Source organism: Myxine glutinosa, chromosome 1 (assembly GCF_964187855.1).
Source record: "Myxine glutinosa chromosome 1, kmMyxGlut1.1, whole genome shotgun sequence".
Classification (NCBI taxonomy): Eukaryota; Metazoa; Chordata; class Myxini; order Myxiniformes; family Myxinidae; genus Myxine; species Myxine glutinosa.
The window spans coordinates 351,066,823-351,088,875 of record NC_136261.1 but is presented as its reverse complement, the minus strand read 5'-3'; the positions used below and the strand labels follow the sequence as shown (position 1 = coordinate 351,088,875).

At 49.9% G+C, this 22,053-nt stretch overlaps 1 protein-coding gene across 13 annotated transcripts in view; it reads right to left on the bottom strand.

Annotated features, from left to right (window-relative positions):
- Positions 1–8,099, bottom strand: part of LOC137415977 (nuclear receptor subfamily 2 group C member 2) — a 115,272-nt gene extending 107,173 nt beyond the window's left edge. For 4 of the 13 annotated variants that reach the window (XM_078769918.1, XM_078769922.1, XM_078769917.1 and 1 more), the window contains exon 1: positions 7,894–8,099. The gene's annotated coding sequence lies outside the window, so the exon portion shown is untranslated. The other 9 variants (XM_078769913.1, XM_068101501.2, XM_068101502.2 and 6 more) reach the window with 5 other exon arrangements.
- Positions 8,100–22,053: the final 13,954 nt, after the last annotated feature.

Below are 22,053 nucleotides of genomic sequence, written 5' to 3'. Positions count from 1 at the left end.
TGGAGACATGCTGAATGGAGAAGGTGGATCAGACTCGGCAACGGTTGCAAGAGTGAGATGTGCATGGAAGAAGTTTCGGGAACTGAATGGCGTGCTGATGAGGAGGGGAGTGTTATTGAAGCTGAAGGGAAAGGTGTATGCTGCATGTGTGAGAAGTGTTATGATTTACGGGAGCGAGACATGGGTAATGAACGTAGAGCAGCAACCAAGGCTGGAAAGGGTGGAAATGCGAATGGTTCGGTGGATGTGCGGAGTATCGTTGAGAGAGAGGAAGACAAATGATGAATTGCGAAAAGCTGATGGGAATAGAGCCTGTGATTGATGCTGTGAAGAGAAACAGTTTGAGATGGTTTGGTCATGTGTTGAGGAAGGATCAAAGTGACTGGTTGAGAAGAGTGATGGAAATGAATGCAGAAGGAAGTAGAGGACGGGGAAGACCGAGAAAGACTTGGCTAAAGATGGTCGAAGAAGAAATGCGGGCCAGGGGGTTAACAAGGGGAGATGCAGAAAATAGGGCAAAATGGAGAAGATTGTCATGGGGACCGCAAGGCTAATCCCCGCTCTGGCAGGGAAAATGGCCTTAAAATGCATATTGTTGTTGTTGTTGTATTACATATGTTTGTACCAAGTTTGTCTGACTTCCCTTCAGCCATTCTCAAGTTGTGGCGTTAATGAAAACCTATCACGGATGGAAGGACGGACAATCAGAAAACACAACGCCTCCGGGGACTTCAATCGGTGGAGGCATAAGAGGTGTTGTGCCAACGAAAACAGGAATTGTAATAAGCTTGAGAACACAATCGAGCTTCATTAATTATCAAAACAAAACTCTATATACTGCATACTTATTCAAAGGCTGTTCAATCAATATTTAAATCTGCAGGATGATCATTTATGGGGTTACAAGTATGTACACACTGTTTACTTTATTAAATAGGTTTAAAGCCTGAAAGCTCCAACTTCAAAACTGACCCGTATGCCTCTGCCGGAGAGAACGGCATACAGGCATCACCCGCCATGTATGCAAGGCGAATGCAAGGTTAAAACTTTGAAATCTACTAAACGTCTAAACGACCAAGAGGGAGAATTGCAATGCAATACATGTTCCCTACCAAGTTTCAGTTCAATATGTTAAAGGGTAAGGGGGAAAACACCTGGAAAACTGACCCATCTATAATATGTGATATTTTCTTAGTCCAAAAAGAATATAACTCCGTGAAAAAACCCAAAACTCGAACTTGTTCTGTAACTTATATCATAATAAAGCCATGTACCAAGTTTCAGTTGAATAAGTTAAGGGGTATGGGAAAAAAGTCTGGAAAACCACAGGTGGGACGGACAGACGGACAGAGAGGAAACCCACAGTCACCTCCGGTGAAACTTCTAGGGGATTAAATAACTACCAAACCTCATCTTCAATTTTGTATTTTAAAGCATCCCATTTAAATACAGTGCAACCCAAGATAATCATCTTTATCAATATACCATACTTTTGACATGGTTGGTGCTGCCGAGACAGTCGCTTAGCCAATATTAAAAAACAATGGATGTTTTTTTTTGGCTTTAAAGCATGTGGCATATTGTTTTCACTATCGGTCTTTTATTTTTCAAGTTACTTTGTGTTACAGTCACAAACGGTGAGCATTGTTGTTTATGAAGTGTTAATTTCCACGATTCACTGGTCTGTGCGAAAATATCTGGTAGATTGTTTTTTGTTAGCAGTTGCGTCCTGCTGGGTGATTTGGCTGGCTTCAAAGCACGTGGCCGATACTTTTTGTTTCCAGCATATGGCCAACACTGTTTCTTTAAAGCACGAGGCCGATACTTTTTGTTTAAAGCACGAGGCCGATACTTTTTATTTACAGCACATGGCCAACACTGTTTCTGTGAAGCACGTGGCCGACACTTTGTTGCATGCGACCGATACTTTTCCTTTTACGCACATGGCCAATACTTTTTGTTTAAAGGATGTGACTGACACTTTTGTTACAAGCTTTTTTTCTCCTTCAAGTTACTTTGTGTATTGGTCTGACATTACACAATAAGCATTGTACGTGGTTATTAGGGTACCAAGCCTTACAAGCTGGTATCCTAATGATTTTGTCATGTTTATTATTCTATATTATTATTTCTAGCAGCGTACCCACCCTACTGGCAATAATGTTCCAAGCATGCAACACGTTCTTCTGACACATACCTTTATTTGGGCAGTGTATAGGCAGCTGACAGCTCGCTGCCAAAACCCCCGCCCAAAAAAAACCCGGTTTATGTGCCTAAAGCCTACGTGCCTAAAATGAGGTGAGATTACATGCCTAAAATAAAAAATATCACCTACCACCATTGCTGCATATATTGTGAAAATTATGACATGTCATGTCGTTTGGCACCCATATTGGATAGAAAAACAAACTTTATTTGATCAACACGAAACTTCACACACGTGATCCCCTACCCAATGATAGGCGGAGTGTAAATTTTGGATATCATAGGTCACGTGGTTTGGCAGCCATATTCATTTGAAAACCGATACTTAAAAAAAAAAAAAAACTAACAAAACGACTTAACCGACCAATGCGATACTTATCAGTTATCACAATGTATTCAGCGAGTGCAATGGATCATGTGTGTGAAGTCTCACACCAATAGCTTCAGTGGTTTCAGAGATATAATTATTTAATATTCTCCTTCAAACCAATGCACCCGAACCCTGGTGTTGGGCTAGCGGCTAGGGTGCCGGCTTAGGATCCTAGGATCCTGGGTTCGAATCCCGGTCGATTGCTGAATTAACGCCAGGGGGGTTGACTCAGCCTGTCATCCTTCCGAGGTCGGCTAATTTGAGTACCAGTTCACTGGTAATTCCCTGTTTGTCGTTAAAGGCGGCAAAAAGGGTTGGCGTCAGGAAAGGCATCCGGCCATAAAACATTGCTTCAAAAAGGGGACCAAAAAACAACAACAACCACGGCGCCCGAAAAAGGCCAACCCCCGCTTGCGGGGAAAAATGGCCTCTAAAGGTGTGGTTTTTTTTTTTTTTAAACCAATGGCTCTGCCACACCACTTTATTTTTTTTTTTTTTTTTTTTACAAAGTTGAAGAATAAAACTTACAAATTATTCTTCTCCAAAACTGTTTAGTAAATTGAAGTGAAACTTCACACACATAATCAATGAGTCTTTGGGAATATAGTTTGACAATGTAAACGTCATAAGTCGCATTCGCACTATTCCCACGTTCTTGAACTGGGCATTTAACAACCCGGCTAGCCAGGCCTGACGTTCAACTAGAAGGTTAGGGCAGAAATTTGAAATTTGTTCAGGATGCCAACAATAGCTCGCCGACTCTTCACGGCCATCGTAGGGATATTTCACTTTAACGCCCAACAACCAATGTTGGAAGATGGGACGCCCCGATTAACGTGCATCCGAGGGACGGCACACGCATAGTGTCCCTCACCCTGCCTCTGAAACACAAGGACACAGTTTATAGCTGGGTCAGCATTTGAGCCCAGACTAGACAGCACAGAAGGGAGTGTGCCAATCTCGAGACTATCCTGCCAGCCCTTCATTTAAGAGATACAATGTTGCAAAAACTCACATAAGAGCAACAGATTTTCACAAATAAATACCAACACTTTAATCTTCTTAATTTTTCTTGAAAGCACTAAAACATCGGGGTAATACCCCTGGCGCTCACCTGGTAGAATAAACAGCAAACTGCACCGACTAAGGGTATTTTAAACCAATTTCAATGGTTGCTAAAAGACAGGGCAGCATGTCGAATCATACTGGCATAATCATAAGACTTCAAACAAACATACCTAAGACACAAGAAAAACATACCTATTTTGGGGAGCAACCCACCTCCCTCAACCCCATATACCTCCTAAGACCCCGATTTTTCTAATGCCTTGAACAAACATTGGTACATCATGGGTGATTAAGGTTGTGGTGAAGTTTCGTCGAAATTGCGTGTGTAGTTTCTAAGAAGGAAGCAAAGACCTATTTTGGGGGGCAAACCACCACCCCCCCCCCCCGGAGACCCCTAAAGGGGCAGATTTTTTTAATGCCGTGAATATACTTTGGTATATCACGAGTGGTGAAGGTTGTGGTCAAGTTTCATAGAAATCGTGTGTAGTTTCAGAGGAAAAAGCAAATATCTATTTTGGGGGGGTCAAACCTGGATCCACTTTCACCCCGATTCCCCTTAGACCAAAAGCCCCCTTAGACCCCGATTTATTTAATGTCGTGAACAAACTTTAGTCTCAACACAACAAATATTATTTGTGCTAAATTTGGTCGCAATCCCATCAACGGTTTCGGAGAAGACGTTTCAAGTGTTTATGGACGGACGGACGGACAGACAACGCGCCATCGCATAAGCTCCCCTGAACTTCGTTCCAGGTGAGCTAATAAAGGAAGTATTGCAAAAAGTAGAGGTGTGTTTGTGCGTGTGTGCTATGTATATCTTTATTTTGTAGATAAGGTGGAGGAAGACATTTCAGAGGAAGAGCGAGGGAAGATCATCTGCCAAAGCAATCCCAAGTGCAAGTTAATGGTGAGGACACGAGGACAAAGCTAACTAGAATGGCACCAACTAACTCCACCAGGCTGAACAGTTTATGTATTGTATCCCACTGGATGGACCAGATCTGGATTCGGACCTGAACCAAAATCGAATTGGTTGTTCTCATCACCCAACACTCATCCACTAAGTTTTGCAAGAACTCGCTCACAACTTTTGAGACATCGTGCCATATATCGTTTTTGGCCACATCTCTCAATTATGAAGAATCAGTTAAAGAATTATCACTTTAAAATTTTTTAAATCGGATCCCGATCTTCACCAAAATTAAATTCAGCTGTCTTAGTCATGCAACCGACCTGTCCACAAAATTTTGTCCGAAACCATCCATAACTTTTTGAGATATCCTGTTCACAGACAGACGACAGACAGAGAAAGTGAAAGCATACATAACCTTCGTCCAGGGGGAGGGGGAGGAGGAGAGTGGGAGGGGAGCGGAAGGGGTGGAGGGGAGTGGATGGGGAGGAGAGGAGTGGGGAAGGGGAGTGGGAAAGGGGAGGGGAAGGGGGGAGAGGAGGAGAAGGGGAGAAGGGGAGTGGGAGGGAGGGAGTGGGAGGGAGGGAGTGGGAGGGGAGGGGAAGGGGGGAGGAGAGTGGGAGTGGGAGGAGGAGGGGAGTGGGAGGGAGGGAGTGGGAGGGAGGGAGTGGGAGGGAGGGAGTGGGAGGGAGGGAGTGGGAGGGAGGGAGTGGGAGGGGAGGGGAAGGGGGGAGGAGAGTGGGAGTGGGAGGAGGAGGGGAGTGGGAGAGGGAGGGGAGGAGGGGAGTGGGAGTGGGAGGAGAGGAGGGGAAGGTGAGTGGGAGGAGAGGAGGGGAAGGGGAGTGGGAGGAGAGGAGGGGAAGGGGAGTGGGAGGAGAGGAGGGGAAGGGGAGTGGGAGGAGAGGAGGGGAAGGGGAGTGGGAGGGGAGGGGAGTGGGAGGGAGGCGGAGGAGAATGGGAGGGGAGGGGAATGGGAAGGAGGAGGAGGAGAATGGCAGGGGAGGGGAGGGAAATGGGAGGGAAATGGGAGGGGAGGGGAGGGAAATGGGAGGGGAGGGAAATGGGAGGGGAGGGGAGTGGGAAGGAGGAGGAGGGGAGTGGAAGGGGAGGGGAGTGGAGTGGGAAGGGAGGGGAGTGGGAAGGGTTGGGAGTGGAGGAGAGTGGGGGAGGATAGGGGAAGGGGGGGAGGAGGGGAGTGGGGGGGGAGGAGGAGAGTGGGGGGGAGGAGGAGAGTGGGGGGGGAGGATGAGAGTGGGGGGTGGAGGAGGGTGGAGGGGGAGGAGAGTGGGGGGGGAGGAGGAGAGTGGGGGGGGGAGGAGGAGAGTGGGGGAGGGAGGAGGAGAGTGGGGGAGGGGGGAGGAGAGTGGGGGAGGGGGGAGGAGAGTGGGGGGGGGGAGGAGGAGAGTGGGGCGGGAGGAGGAGAGTGGGGGGGGGAGAGAAGTGAGGGGAGGAGAGGAGGAGAGGGAGGGAGAGAGGGAGGGAGGGAAAGAGGGAGGAGAGGGAGGAGAGGGAGGAGAGGGAGAAAGAGAAGGAGGAGAGTGAGGGAGAGAAGGAGAGTGAGGGAGAGAAGGAGAGTGAGGGAGAGAAGGAGAGTGAGGGAGAGGAGGAGAGTGAGGGAGAGAAGGAGAGGGAGGGAGAGAAGGAGAGGGAGGGAGAGAAGGAGAGGGAGGGAGAGAAGGAGAGGGAGGGAGAGAAGGAGAGGGAGGGAGAGAAGGAGGAGAGGAAGGGAGAGGGGCGGAGGAGGAGGGGGGAGAGGGGATGAGAGAGGGAGGGAAAGATATTATTGGGTAAAATGTCAGGGGAAAAGAATAGTCAGGCAGCTTAGCAGCATATTTATCGAAAATGGGGAACGTCTTGACAAAAGCGCCATTTTTATTTTGGTCGTCCAATAGACCATATACAATAGATTTAGGACCGGAGGCAAGAAATATACAGTGTTCTTCACCTTTTTATTGGACAAAAACCAATTATGTATATATTTTCAACAAGGAGGCTAACTTTTATTTCATTACCTGCAGTGTTATTTGTAAAACTTATGCATGCCTGCATAATAAATCTTACGCTTCCATGTAATAATAATTAGTAATATAATACCGAGTGTTTATACAAATGCGTTATACTTGTGACTCGCGCACCTCTCATATATCTAACATGGACGCAACTACAAGGATGTAATGACAATATAGCTTTAGAACAGACAGCATGTTGTTCACGGTAATTTGTCCAGCAATTTATGTATTTACGATTTTAGTCTAACGACAATAGCTGATGATTTATTTGTATGAATGTATTGCTCGATATTATGCTGTGCGACTCGTATTTGCGCAAAAGTCAAACACTGTATATGTCTTGCTTCCGGTCCTAATTCTATTGCATATGGTCCAATGAAGCACTAAAATAAAAATGGTACTTTTGTAAAGTCGTTCCCCCAAAAATTGCTAAGCTGCCTAACTATCAAAGGCTCCTTTATATAAGGGTATGGTCGTGCCATGTGGCAAAGTATAGAAAAAGAATGGACATTCCATAGCTTGTAGAAAATGCCAAACAATGCAAAATAATGAGCATTCAAAAAATCTCGTGCGCATGCTGAACTACCCTTGTGTTCTGCGGAGGAGCCAAGTAATGCTCACACACACCTAGACACACGCACACACATGTGCGACGTGCTTCGGAAAACAATTTGGATTTCTCTCAAAATCAATTATTCCTCCGATTAATAAATAATATCGTTATAAAAACTCGCATCGTGAAGCCTCATGTGCCTCATATCATCATCCTCGGTGGTTATAACAATCATGTCGCATGGTGAAAACGAAGGCCGCGGGTTTGCCTTTGCGTCGTCATAGTTTGCGCCCTCCGGGTTATCATCGCAAGCCGCTTTCCAAAGCAAAAGGCCGGAGCAGTTTGCGTAAACGGACGATCCCCGCCACTAAAATCGGTAAACTTTCACCCAATGGCGAAGTCCCCATCCGCAGGTTTCCCTCGGGCTAGAGCTCGAAGGGCGAGGGGCACAGGGCGAGGGGCACAGGGCAACGCTTCCGTCACACGAGCAAACGCATCCCGATGGCAAAGGTAAAAGGGCCGAGTTGAACGGGCACGGCCTTACCGCGTGACCGCAAGCGGCGTCGGTCCGGAGATAAAAAGAGCCAGAAACGGTGGGCAGAAGACGTCGGGAAGCGGTGAAGGGAATAAACGAAGGATGGGAGAACAGTGATGAAGAGGAGTGAGAATACAAAATTGTGAAAAAACCCCCACAAGAGCCGAAAAACCTCGTACGGGAGGCTAGGCCCAAGCCTAGGCTTCGGCCTAGTCAGCCGCCATTTCGCGAGTGCCTCCTTACCTTTGATTTTTTTATTATTATATTTTTTTCCTTCCTTCCACCGCAAACGTCTCTTCGCGTCGACTTCGTGGAATTTTTGTTTTCGTCGGAAGATTTATTTTTCTGTTTACGATTCCTCGTTTTAATTCTGGGGGTAAATGTCACGCAACGCGAGCACGTACGTCAGCAGGTCATGACCTCCTCCATCCAACGCGCCGTCTGAGCCTGAGGAACGGCGAGTGTTCATTGGTGCTTGGATGTTCATATTCCGTCACGCTATTGGTGCGCGAATGTAAGCGTGTACGCAACGTCACTGCGTCATCACGTATAGCATTCCAGTCTGTCAAGCTTTCCCAGCACCTCAGCAATAATTATTACGTACGAAGTTTGATTCCAGAATGTGATAAAATGCAATTACCCATCTAAATATCGACAGTAGAGCTGTGTTCGATGATATTATGGATGTATTTAAGCAACATTTACTTTCTTCTAATCGCTATACACGCCGTTTCGTTGATTCGTACAGACAAACAAATTTTGTTCTATAAGTATAACGACGAGTCCGAAGTCTGCAGACCAACAATTCACAATGTACATAAGGTATTTCGTTTTGGCATAACCCACGTCAGTCTGTAAACTTGCTGTCCTCTGTCAGTTAGCTCCTCCATGAGCCTAAACTTAAATATTCAAAAATCTTATCCCCAATTTGAGGAGGGATATTCAAACAGAAAGGATTCCCACACCTTTCCTCATGCTCTTACATCGGTGACATGGCAACAATCTACACTTACAAAGTTACACTATCACTATTAGTGTTAGCATTACTACTAGTACAATACTGCTACTATGTATTACTAGCTACTATCTACGATCCACTACAAGCTACGATCCAATACAAGCTACTACTACTACTACTACTGTCTACTACTACTACTACTACTACTACTACTACTACTACTACTACTACTACTACTCTCTACTACTACTCCTACTACTAGTACTACTACTACTACTACTACTACTACTACTACTACTACTACTACTACTACTACTGCTGTCTACTATTAGCTATTACTACTACTGCCTACTGTCTGCTACTACGACGACTGTCTACTGCTACTACTACTACTACTACTACTACTACTACTACTACTACTACTACTACTACAACAACTACTACTACTACTACTACTACTACTACTACTGCTGTCTACTATTAGCTATTACTACTACTGCCTACTGTCTGCTACTACGACGACTGTCTACTGCTACTACTACTACTACTACTACTACTACTACAACTACTACTACTACTACTACTACTGTCTACTATTAGCTATTACTACTACTGCCTACTGTCTGCTACTACGACTACTGTCTACTACTACTACTACTACTACTACTACTACTACTACTACTACTACTACTGTCTACCATTAGCTATTACTACTACTGCCTACTGCCTACTACTACTACTGTCTACTACTACTACTACTGTATACTACTACTTCTACTACTACTACTACTGTCTACGACTACTACTACTGCCTACTGTCTACTATTAGATATTACTATGACTGCCTAATGTCTACTAGTACTACTACTACTACTACTACTACTACTACTACTATGAGCTATTACTACTACTGCCTACTGTCTACTACTACTACTGTCTAGTACGACTACTGTCTGCTACTACTACTGCTACTGGCTACTACTACTACTACTACTACTACTGGCTACTATTAGCTATTACTACTACTGCCTACTGTCTATTACTACTACTGTCTACTACTACTACTGGCTACTACTACTACTACTACTGGCTACTACTACTACTACTAGCTACTATTAGCTACTACTACTACTACTACTACTACTGCCTACCACTACTATTGCCTACTGCATACAACTGCTGTCTACTACTACTACTACTACTACTACTATGAGCTACCACTACTTTTACCTGCTGATGCTACTACGAGCACTACTACTACTACTACTACTACTACTACTACTACTACTACTACTACTACTACTACTGACTACTATTAGCAATTACGACTACTACTGCCTGCTACTACTACTACTTCTGTCTACTATTAGTTACTACTACTCCTGGCTACTATTACTACTACTGTCTACCACTACTACTGCCTACTGTCTACAACTGCTCTCTACTACTACTACTACTACTACTAGCTACTATTAGCTACTACTCTATTAGCTACTACTCTATTAGCTACTACTACTACTGTCTACCACTACCACTGCCTACTGTCTACTACTGCTCTCTACTACTACTACTACTACTACTACTACTACTACTAGCTACCACTACTTTTACCTGCTTATGCTACTACTAGTACTACTACTACTTACTGTCTACTACTACTACAACTTCAGTCATGTGAAAAAGTAAGTACACCCCATGAAATGTTTTTAAAATCTTTTTAACAGATGTGGACATATCAATATTTGATCTTCATTTAAACAGCATCTATAGATAAAGGTGATCTAATTGTACAAAAAACAATGAAAAATTGAGTTTGCAATAATTTATTCAACAAAAAATTAACAGAGATGCCATTTCCTTCTGTGGAAAAAGTAAGTACACCCTTGGCTCTAATAGGTGGTATTGCCCCCTTTGGCAGAAACAACCTCAAGTAGGCGTTTCTTTTAACTGTCTACCAGTCTCTGACATCGACTGGGAGAAATTTTTGCCCACTCCTCCATGCAGAATTCTTTCAGCTGTGCGATGTTGGAGGGGATTCTTGCATGCACAACTCGTTTCAAATCCCCACACAACATCTCGATGGGATTTAGATCCGGGCTTTGACTTGGCCATTCCAGAACCCTCCATTTCTTTTATTTATTTCTTTTCATTTCCATTTCTTTCTTTTCAGCCATTCCTTGGTGGATTTACTGGTACTAGGGCATTGCCCGTACTATATCTATATCTAAAATTATATCCCCCCCTCTATTTACATGAAATGGTTTGGTCCAAAGCGAACGGCTTCCGGAGTTTGGTAAAGAAATCGCCATCGCGTGCACAAACGCGCAGGAAAGCGAATGAATCGCAAATTCGTTTTTATTAGTTGTAAAACATAGTTTAACGCCAACATAGTTTGCAAACGTGAAATAAATGAATACGCTCTCAAATGTGCCATCCGAGGCAGAGTGTGTCCGCCACGTTCGGCACACGCGATAGTTCGCTGCTCTCTGATTGGTTGAATCGTTTTTTGGACATAGCTCGGTAAGTAATTGTCCGATTAATATGAAACCTTGAAAAGGCACATCCTCGGGTCCCCAGCAATATACCTGGCAAGTTAAAAGTATATCGGACCCGTGGTTGTCGAGAAACAGCGGTCACAGACAAACAAACGTACAAACGTACAAACAAACAGAGATTACTGGAATTATAGATAGATGTTTAGGGTCATTGTCATGTTGCAAGGTCCACCTTCGGTTGAGCTTCAACTCTCCGACAGATGGCCTCACATTATCCTCAAGCACCTTCTGGTACAATGAAGAATTCATGGTGGATTCTATGATGGTGAGCTGCCCAGGCCCTGATGCAGCAAAGCTGCCCCAAACCATAATATTTCCACCACCATGCTTTACAGTTGGTATCAGGTTCTTGTGGTCAAATGCTGTCTTTGGTTTTCGCCAAACATGTCTTCTGGTACTGTGGCCAAATAGCTCTACCTTTGACTCATCTGTCCAGAGCACATTGTTCTAGAAGTGCTGGTCTTTGCCTAGGTGTTCATTGGCAAACTTTAGTTTTGCCCTGATGTTCTTTCTGGACAGCAAAGGTTTCCTCCTGGCACGCCTCCCATGTAGATCAATTTTGTGCAGCCTCTTTCTAATGGTAGACTCGTGCACTTTGACATCAACAGTGGCAAGAGCTACCTGTAGGTCCCGTGATGACATTCTGGGGTTCTTCGAGACTTCTTTCAGCATCTTGCGGTCTGCTCTCGGGCTGAACTTGCTGGGGCGGCCTGGCCTGAACAAGTTGGCAGTTGTATGGAATCTTCTCCACTTGTAGATGATCTTCCGGACAGTCGAATTATTGATCTCAAATTGTTTGGAGATCTTTTTAAATCCCTTCCCAGACTCGTAGGCATCTATAACCTTCTTTCTGAAGGCCTCGGAGAGCTCTTTTGATCCAGGCATGGTGACGCCGCACACTTCAACAACAAAGAGCAAACCAAACTAAATGTCTGAGGTTTAAATAAGACAGGTTCCTCCAAGATCCTCTCTAACGATGTTCTAATCATTTGTACCTGAGCTGGTGCACCTGATTCTAATTTAAGGTATTTGAAGTAGTGATATTTTAGGCCGAAAAAAAAATATTGCTGGTCTCTGGTCAGACCAAAGTTCCAGAATTGATGCGGCGAGCCTGTTTTTTTTTGTCCTTTTTTTTTTTTTGAAAAGCATGGATTGCACATATAAAGGTGTTGTTTTTTGTGTCCTCATGCCATGCGGTCTTCCTCATCTGCCGTGGCGCCGTCCAGAGAGAAATTAAAGACGGGCAATGGGACAGGTCGGCCTTTTTGTAAATAATGAACACAAGCTTAATAAGTTATTTTAAAATGTATTTATTCTGAAAATCATTGAGTTCTTCAAGCATATTATAGACTTGAAGGAGCTGGGCTCCCACGTCGATCAGAAGAATGGACGCGACAAAAAGCTGGAATTCATCTGAGTTGCTTTATTGAAATCAAACACTCAGGCACTCTGAAAACCCGTTTATCGGTCAGCAATATATATCTATTAACCCAGGGGGTTTGCCCAGGCCCGGCGCCAGGGGGCGTGGCCCAGCGTCCTGGCTGCGGCCTGGCAAGTTGAGGGCGAGCCTGCCCGGGCGTCCTGGACGAGCCCGGCATGGTGATCGCTCCGCGTCCTTGATAGGTGCAAGGCGATTGTGAAACCCCAGCGGCAGCCGCTACACACGTCCCCCCAGAATCGACTTGCACCGGCAGGGTCAACTTGAGGGGGGTCCTGATGACCCGGCCGAAGCGACCCCTGGCGGGTCGTGGGAGGGGGTCCGGTGAGGTGGTGGGCGGTCGAGTGGGGGGCCCCGTGGACGGGGGGCGGCCTCGCCGCGGCGGAAGGGCCACCCGTGGTGGGTGGTCGACGTCCACGTGCGCCGGCTTGAGGCGGTCCACTGCAATCCGGTCCGACCTGCCGCCGATGTCGATGACGAACGACTTGTCGTCCCGTCGCAGCACCCGGAAGGGCCCCTCGTACGGCGGCTGGAGTGGCCACCGATGTGCGTCGTGACGCACAAAAACATACTCCGCTGTGCGGAGTGCTGGGGGGACGTAGGACCGGGGGTCACCGTGGTGGGATGTCGGCACGGGGGCAAACCGTCGGGCGGCCTCCTGGAGGTCCGAGCGCTGGTGAGCTGCGGACCAGGGACTGGTAGCGTCGGGCACGAATTCGCCCGGGACGCGTAGCACCTGGCCATAGACCAGCTCGGCGGTGGATGCCTGGAGGTCCTCCTTGGGGGCCGTGCGAAGGCCCAAAAGGACCCACGGCAGCCGGTCGGCCCAACCCCCGTCTTGAAGGCCGGCCATGAGCGCGGCCTTCATGGAGCGGTGGAATCACTCGCACAACCCGTTTGCTTGGGGGTGGTAGGCCGTAGTACGGTGGAGCTTGACCCCCAGGTTGCGGGCGACCGCGCCCCACAGCTCGGAGGTGAACTGTGGTCCGCGGTCTGATGAGATGTCCGCCGGTGCGCCGAAGCGGGTGACCCAGGTGGCGATGAAAGCCTGCGCCACGTCGGCGGTGGTGGTGGAGACGAGGGGAACGGCCTCCGGCCACCTGGTGGTCCTGTCCACCATGGTGAGCAGGTGTGTGAACCCCCGTGACGGGGGGAGGGGGCCCACCAGATCCACGTTGACGTGGTCGAAACGTCGTTCGGGCACGGTGAAAGGTGCCAGCGGGGCCTGGGTGTGTCGGTGGACCTTGGCCCGTTGGCAGGCCGTGCAGGCGCTGGTCCAATCGCGGACGTCCCGACGAAGGCCGTGCCAGACGAAACGCGCCGACACCAGCTTCTGGGAAGCTTTCCGGCCCGGGTGGGAAAGGCCGTGGAGGGAGGCGAAGATGCGGCGTTGCCAGGTGACGGGCACGATGGGGCGAGGCTGGCCTTGGGAGACGTCGCAGAGCAGGACAGTGTCCGCACAGGGGATGTCGGCCAGGCGGAGGCCCGTGTCCGCCGCCCGGAGGGCTTGCACCGTGGTGTCGGTGGTTTGGTCCGCCGCCATAAGCGCAAAGTCCACGCCCAGGTGGACCGCGTTCGCGCTGGCCCGGGAAAGACAGTCGGCCACGGCGTTGTTTTTGCCGGCGACGTGCCGGATGTCCGTGGTAAACTCCGACACGGCGGAGAGGTGGCGCTGTTGGCGGGCCGACCATGGCTCCGTGACCTTGGCCATGGCGTAAATCAACGGCTTGTGGTCGACGAACGCCGTGAAAGGTCGGCCCTCCAGGAGGTGGCGGAAATGGCGGACGGCCAGGTGTAGACCGAGGAGCTCCCGGTCAAACGTGCTGTATTTGAGCTCGTTCGGCCGGAGCTGCCGGCTGAAAAAAGCGAGTGGCTGCCAAACCCCGTTCACCCATTGCTCATGGACGGCGCCCACCGCGTAGTCGGAGGCATCCGTGGTGAGGGCGATGGGAGCGTTGAGCACCGGGTGAGCGAGCAGTGTTGCGTCGGCGAGGGCCCGCTTTGAGCTTTGGAAGGCCGCATCCATTGCTGCGGACCAGACGATGTCGTGCTTGGCCGGCTTGCCCCGGAGGGCTTCGTAGAGGGGCCGCATGAGGTGAGCAGCGCGGGGCACGAAGCGGTGATAAAAATTCACCATTCCCAGGAATTCCTGCAGGGCCTTTATGGTGCGGGGACGCGGGAACGTGGTGATGGCCTCGACCTTGGTTGGCAGCGGCACGGCCCCATTCTTGGTGATGTGGTGGCCCAAAAAATCAACGGCCGTCGTGCCGAAGTGGCATTTGGCCGGGTTGACGATGAGGCCGTGCTCGCTGAGGCGCTCGAACAGTGTTCGGAGGTGGAGGAGGTGCTCGGCCCGGGACGTGCTGGCGACGAGGATGTCGTCCAGGTAAACGAAAAGGAACGGCAGGTCACGCAGCACGCCGTCCATCAAGCGCTGGAACGCCTGAGCCGCGTTCTTGAGACCAAACGGCATCCGCAAGAATTCGAATAAGCCGAACGGCGTGATGACTGCCGTTTTAGGGACGTCGGCCGCCCTGACAGGTACCTGGTGATATCCCCGTATGAGATCAATTTTCGAAAAAATGACCCGTCCCGCCAGACGGGCGGAGAAGTCTTGGATATGCGGGATCGGGTACCTGTCGGGGGTGGTAGCGTCATTCAGACGGCGGTAGTCGCCACACGGGCGCCATCCACCCCCCGGCTTTGGCACGATGTGCAGTGGCGAGGCCCACGCGCTATCGGAGCGCCGCACGATGCCGAGGTGCTCCAACGCGTCGAATTCGGCCTTCGCTACGGCGAGCTTGGCTGGGTCGAGGCGGCGGGCCCTGGCGTAGACCGGCGGGCCCGTGGTTGGTATGTGGTGCTCGATCCCATGCCGTACTGCGACGGCCGAAAACGTCGGCCGCGTGAGGGCCGGGAACTCCGTGAGCAGGCGAGCAAACTCGTTCGCCGCCGGGACGGTGCATGCCAGCTCGGTCGGCGCGGAGCTGCTCAATGTGCATACCAGGGAGCTGAAGGTTTCAGCGTTGATTAAACGACGCCGTTGGACGTCCACCAGCAGTCCGTGTGCGCAGAGGAAGTCGGCGCCTAGCAGAGCCACGGGCACGTTGGCGGTTACAAACGTCCAAGCAAAGCGTTGGCCGCCGAAGCAGAGGGTGACGTTGCGCGGGCCGAAGGTGCGGATAGTCGATCCGTTGGCCGCAACTAAGGAGGGGCCGCAAACCGCGGATTGCCTGTCCTGGTCAGAGGCGGGTATGACGCTCAGTTGGGCGCCGGTGTCGCACAGGAAGCGCCGTCCGGACGCTTTATCCGTGATGAACAGTAAGTTGCCCGTATGGCCGGTGCTCATGGCTGGTAATGAACGCCGGCCCGGCCGTTTCCCGGCCTGCCGAAGGTGCACGGGGGTCGGCATGTCCGGGCCTTTTGTCCGAACCTGGCATGATAGTAACACCACGCTTGGTCGGGTGGAGGTGGTCGGCACGGTAGAGCGGCCGCCAATTGCGTCGGCAGTTCGGCCGTCGACCGTGCCGGGTGCTCGGGCGCCATGGTTGTTGCGTCGGACGGCGGTGGGTCCCATGTCGCCGCTGCGATGCGCCGTCCTGCAGCGGAGATCTTGTCGGCTTCTCTGGCAAGGGCCCGGGGATCTGTGATCGTCGTGCTTGCCAGGGCGAGGCGTACCGGGTTAGGCAGCTGACGGAGGAACAGCTCCCGGAACAGGAATGCCGGAGAGTGCTCGCCGAGCAGTGAAAGCATGTAGTCCATTCGCTCGGAAGGGCGCGTGTCGCCGAGCTCAGGCAGTTCGAGCAGGCGCCGTGCGCGTTCCGCCGATGGGAGGGCGAAAGCATCGAGGAGAAGCTGCTTAATCGCGCCGTATTTGTCAGCGGCTGGCGGGCTTTCGAGGAGGCTCAGGGCGCGGGCTGCGGTAGCCGACTCGAGCGCAGCTACCACATGGTGGAAGCGGGTGTCGTCGGCCGTGATGCCTCGCAGGGCGAACAGGGACTCCGCCTGTGCGAACCAAACCGCAGCGTGAGCCTCCCAGAAGGTAGGCAGTTTAAGGGCGACTGCCGTGTCCATGTCGATAGGTCACCAATGAAGGAGCTGGGCTCCCACGTCGATCAGAAGAATGGACGCGACAAAAAGCTGGAATTCATCTGAGTTGCTTTATTGAAATCAAACACTCAGGCACTCTGAAAACCCGTTTATCGGTCAGCAATATATATCTATTAACCCAGGGTGTTTGCCCAGGCCCGGCGCCAGGGGGCGTGGCCCAGCGTCCTGGCTGCGGCCTGGCAAGTTGAGGGCGAGCCTGCCCGGGCATGCCCGGGCATGCCCGGGCGTCCCGACCGAGGCCTGGCAAGTTGAGCGCGGGCCTGCCCGGGCGTCCTGGACGAGCCCGGCATGGTGATCGCTCCGCGTCCTTGATAGGTGCAAGGCGATTGTGAAACCCCAGCGGCAGCCGCTACAGACTTCCATTTCGTTCTCGAGATCGCCTCGAAGCAGGGTCGGTGTCATGGGAGGGCATTCGCGGGCCTTGCCCCCCCAAATGAATTAATGTGCCCCCCCCTCCTCCCCCATCCCCAGGCCAAACCTTTGGTGCCAAACTTTGCCAGCCTTGGTTTTCATGATTATTACGCAAAATGTTGAATGATTTTTGGGTCTGTCTGCTTTTTAAGAGTGGAGTATACAGTCTATTTCAAATGATGTTCTAATGACGTGCACAGTGCAGTGTGTGTGAGAGAGGGAGAGAGCGACAGAGAGAAATAGAAAGACGTGGCTTGCACGTCGGCTATATTTTGTGTCGTGTGTGTGTGTGTGTGTGTGTGTGTGTGTGTGTGTGTGTGTGTGTGTGTGTGTGTGTGTGTGTGTGTGTGTGTGTGTGTGTGTGTGTCTTTGCAGCATGTTTTCAAATTCGAACTGGGTTGGTGTGTTGGTTGTTGACGGCAAACTCTTATTATCAAGCATTTACATCATAGATTGAGTTCTCGAGCGGCAGTTTGTGCCCCCCCCCCCCCCACTGTTACCCTAATGCCCCCCGATTAGATTTGTTCTGACGCCGAGTCTGCCTCGAAGTACCATCAAACATTCCAATGCGTCGATCGCGTCAAAACTGCGCATGCGCAAGTGGTCTAACAGGCCGATGGTCTCCCACGATCTCTTCTCCCAGTCCACCAGATTATCACAGACACCGACCAATTCATGACAAACGAGATAGGATCCAGGCCTAACTAACGAGACCACCCGCAGCTCTCTTGGCCTTCTGGTTGCTTCACACGAACCCGACAAAGAACGTCTCCGTTTTAATAAATTACAATATCCAGCCGATTGGATTCATGACGTCACGGCACCCAAAACTGCTCATATCTTTGGAACGGCTGCTTGGCTTTGGACAAACTAAACGTAGATTTGTAGGGGAGAACCGTGCGCGAACGTCGATACCAATGGCGACCCTCACATACCCGTATTTCCCGAGATAGCGCGCCGGCCCGGCAACAAGGGGCACGCTCTGTTGTAGGTACCACGCGCTGTTGTAGGTACCGCGCGCTGTTGTAGATACCGCGCGCTGTTGTAGGTACCGCGCGCTGTTGTAGGTACCGCGCGCTGTTGTAGGTACCGCGCGCTGTTGTAGGTACCGCGCGCTGTTGTAGGTACCACGCGTTGTTGTAGGTACCGCGCGCTGTTGTAGGTACCGCGCGCTGTTGTAGGTACCACGCGCTGTTGTAGGTACCGCGCGCTGTTGTAGGTACCGCGCGCTGTTGTAGGTACCGCGCGCTGTTGTAGGTACCGCGCGCTGTTGTAGGTACCGCGCGCTGTTGTAGGTACCGCGCGCTGTTGTAGGTACCGCGCGCTGTTGTAGGTAACGCGCGCTGTTGTAGGTACCGCGCGCTGTTGTAGGTACCGCGCGCTGTTGTAGGTACCGCGCGCTGTTGTAGGTACCGCGCGCAGTTGTAGGTACCGCGCGCTGTTGTAGGTACCGCGCGCTGTTGTAGGTACCGTGCGCTGTTGTAGGTACCGCGCGCTGTTGTAGGTACCGCGCGCTGTTGTAGGTACCGCGCGCTGTTGTAGGTACCGCGCGCTGTTGTAGATACCGCGCGCTGTTGTAGGTACCGCGCGCTGTTGTAGGTACCGCGCGCTGTTGTAGATACCGCGCGCTGTGTAGGTACCGCGCGCTGTTGTAGGTACCGCGCGCTGTTGTAGATACCGCGCGCTGTTGTAGGTACCGCGCACTGTTGTAGGTACCGCGCGCTGTTGTAGGTACCGCGCGCTGTTGTAGGTACCGCGCGCTGTTGTAGGTACCGCACACTGTTGTAGGTACCGCGCGCTGTTGTAGGTACTGCGCGCTGTTGTAGGTACCGCGTGCTGTTGTAGGTACCGCGCGCTGTTGTAGGTACCGCGCGCTGTTGTAGGTACCGTTGGAAATTAGAAAAAAAAAAAATGTTGACGCGCATGGTCAAAATCGATGCGCGCGCTGACCAGAGACCGGAAATATATTTTTCTCGGCCTAAATGTAGGGGTGTACTTACTTTTTCCACATGCGAAATTTTCATTTATGTTTATTTAAATTATACAATGGACTACAAAATGTAAATGTTTCATGATATTTGTTATATTATATCACCTTTATCTATCAATATTGTTGAAATGAAGATCAAATAGCTGTATGTTGAAATATGTTGAAAAAGTCAAAACTTTACATGGGGTGTACTTACTTTTTCACGTGACTGTACCTGCTGATTCCACTACTACTACTACTACTACTACTACTACTACTACTACTACTACTACTACTACTACTACTACTACTACTACTACTACTACTGTATAATATAGCTCAGACAGAAAAAGAAAAGCCCGAAGCTCAGACACATTGGTGGGAGTGGGAGCGTTCTTGATAGCTTCCACTTTACCTGGTGAGGGCAAAATGCCTTTCCGCGTGATGTGATGGCCCAAGTACCTCAGGGGCCCTGAAGACACATTTCTCACGACGGAGATGAAGACCTGCACTGGAGAGATGGCTTAGCACTTCATTCAGGTTCTGGAGGTGTTCCTGTCCTGACCGACCAATCACCAATACATCATCCTGAAACACAACCGTGCTGGGAACGGTTCTTAATAAGTTCTCCATTTTTCGCTGGAAATGGGCGCGGCGGACCGAATGCCAAAAGGGCATCGATTGTACACAAACAGTCCAGGGTGTGTATTGATACAAGTGAAAGTTTTAGATTCATCTGAAAGTTCCATTTGTGCATAAGCACTAGTCAGGTCTAACCTTGTAAATGTCTCACCTCCCATGAAAGCCGTGAACAGGTCCTCGGCCTTGGGCAGAGGATATCCATCCAGTTTTGAATGACGATTTATGGTAGTCTTGTCGTCCCCACAGATACGTAAGCTCCCATCAGCTTTCAGCATGGGTATAATTGGGGCAGCCCAGTTAGAGTATTCAACTGGGGCGATGATTCCTTCATCCAGAAGATGATCGAGCTCCTCCTGCTCAATGTTTTGCTCGCATCATGTACGGTACAGGTCTTGCTCTATGGAAAATAGGCTGAGCCTCGGCATCCACATGAATCTTAGCCTTGGTGACTTTAAAAGTGCCCACACCATCACGAAATAGATCAGGATACTTGTCGACAATCGATGCACATCCAGCACTGGTGGACACACGGTTCACATTATGCCAGTTGAGTCTGATGACCTTTAACCAGTCTCTGCCAAACAAAGCCGGACCCTTGCCCTTTGTGACAAGCAACGGTAAAGCGTGGGACGCACCATCGTACTCGACGGACACAATGGCTGAGCCGATCACAGGCACATTATCGCTGGTATATGTCTTCAGTTTAGTCGACACAGGTGTGATCTCCAGAACCCCACCCTCTGGATACAGCGAGGTGAACACATTATAGATCTTGAAGCGCCAGTATCGATCTCCATTTCCATGGGGGAATGATCTATTGTCACCAATCCAACAAACGGAGGTTCAGTATTCCTGGTGCCCACAGAGAGAACTGAATCATTCTCACCTTCGACTGTGGTAGCGCCTGATGTGCTGTTGGTTACGTGAAGCATACGATCAGTTGGTTCTGCATTGTCATTGTCTACATCGACATGGTGAGTGGAAGAGGTGGGTCTGGGACATTGGGCTTGCAGATGCCCCCTCCTCCCACAGGTGTGGCACGTGAATTGTTTATAACGACAATTGGAATGCACCATGTCCACCACCGCAACGCCAGCAGGTCAAGCCGCCAGTCTTCTTGCGACGGTACATCTCGTGGGCAGGTGGAGGTGGAGAAATCCGACACTTCTCTTTGTAAGTTGTGACTCTGTGCACATCTGGCGTTGACCTTGTGATGACCCGTAGACTCTCATCAGCTTGCATACATGCAGTGGTAATGTCGGCAACCTTCTTGAGGTCTAGATCTGTCTCCGAGAGCAGTTTACACAAGATGGAATTGCTGTTAATTCCAATCACAAAAAGTCTCTCAGCATCTCGTCCAGTCTTGCGCCAAACTCACAGTGTTCAGCCAGATGTCTGAGATCAGCTACAAACTCACAGTGTTCAATCATATTTATTTATTTTTTATTTTTTTATTTTTTTGTATACTGAATCGAGGCTCGTGAAAGAGCTAACATTTATTTCACAAACAAATCAACCAGACAAACAAAACACACAAAAAGAGGGAGCGGAAGACAAGATGGGGAGAGAAGGGGAAGCACACAACCACAACATTTGAGAGCAGAGAGAAGTGTGGGAGGGAGAGGGCTTGGGGGCAGGAGGCGTGGGAGGGGGAGGGCGGGGGGGAGAGGTATAAAACACAAGGGGACCGAAATTAGCGGGGGTAGAAAAGATCAAGGTTTTGGATGGGGGAGGATAAGAGATGGTGGTGAACAGCTGTTTTAAAGACCTGGAGGGTGCAGTGGGATTGAAGAGAGTGAGGGAGTTTGTTCCAGAGGCGGGAGAAAAGAGGAAAGAAGGAGTGAACGAAGGAAAGAAGGAGCAGACGTCTGAAATCAGCTACAAACTCACAGTGTTCAACCAGACGTCTGAGATCAGCTACAAATTCATAGTGTCCAACCAGACGTCTGCGATCAGCTACAAACTCAAAGTGTTCAATCAGACGTCTGAGTTCAGCTACAAACTCACAGTGTTCAGCCAGACGTCTGAGATCAGCTACAAACTCAGTGTTCAACCAGACGTCTGAGATCAACTACAAACTCACAGTGTTCAACCAGACGTCTGCGATCAGCTACAAACTCAGTGTTCATCCAGACGCCTGAGATCAGCTACAAACTCACAGTATTCAACCAGACGTCTGAGATCAGCAACAAACTCAGTGTTCAACCAGACGCCTGAGATCAGCAACAAACTCAGTGTTCAGCCAGATGCCTGAGATCCGCTACAAACTCACAGTGTTCAACCAGACGTCTGAGATCAGCTACAAACTCACAGTGTTCAA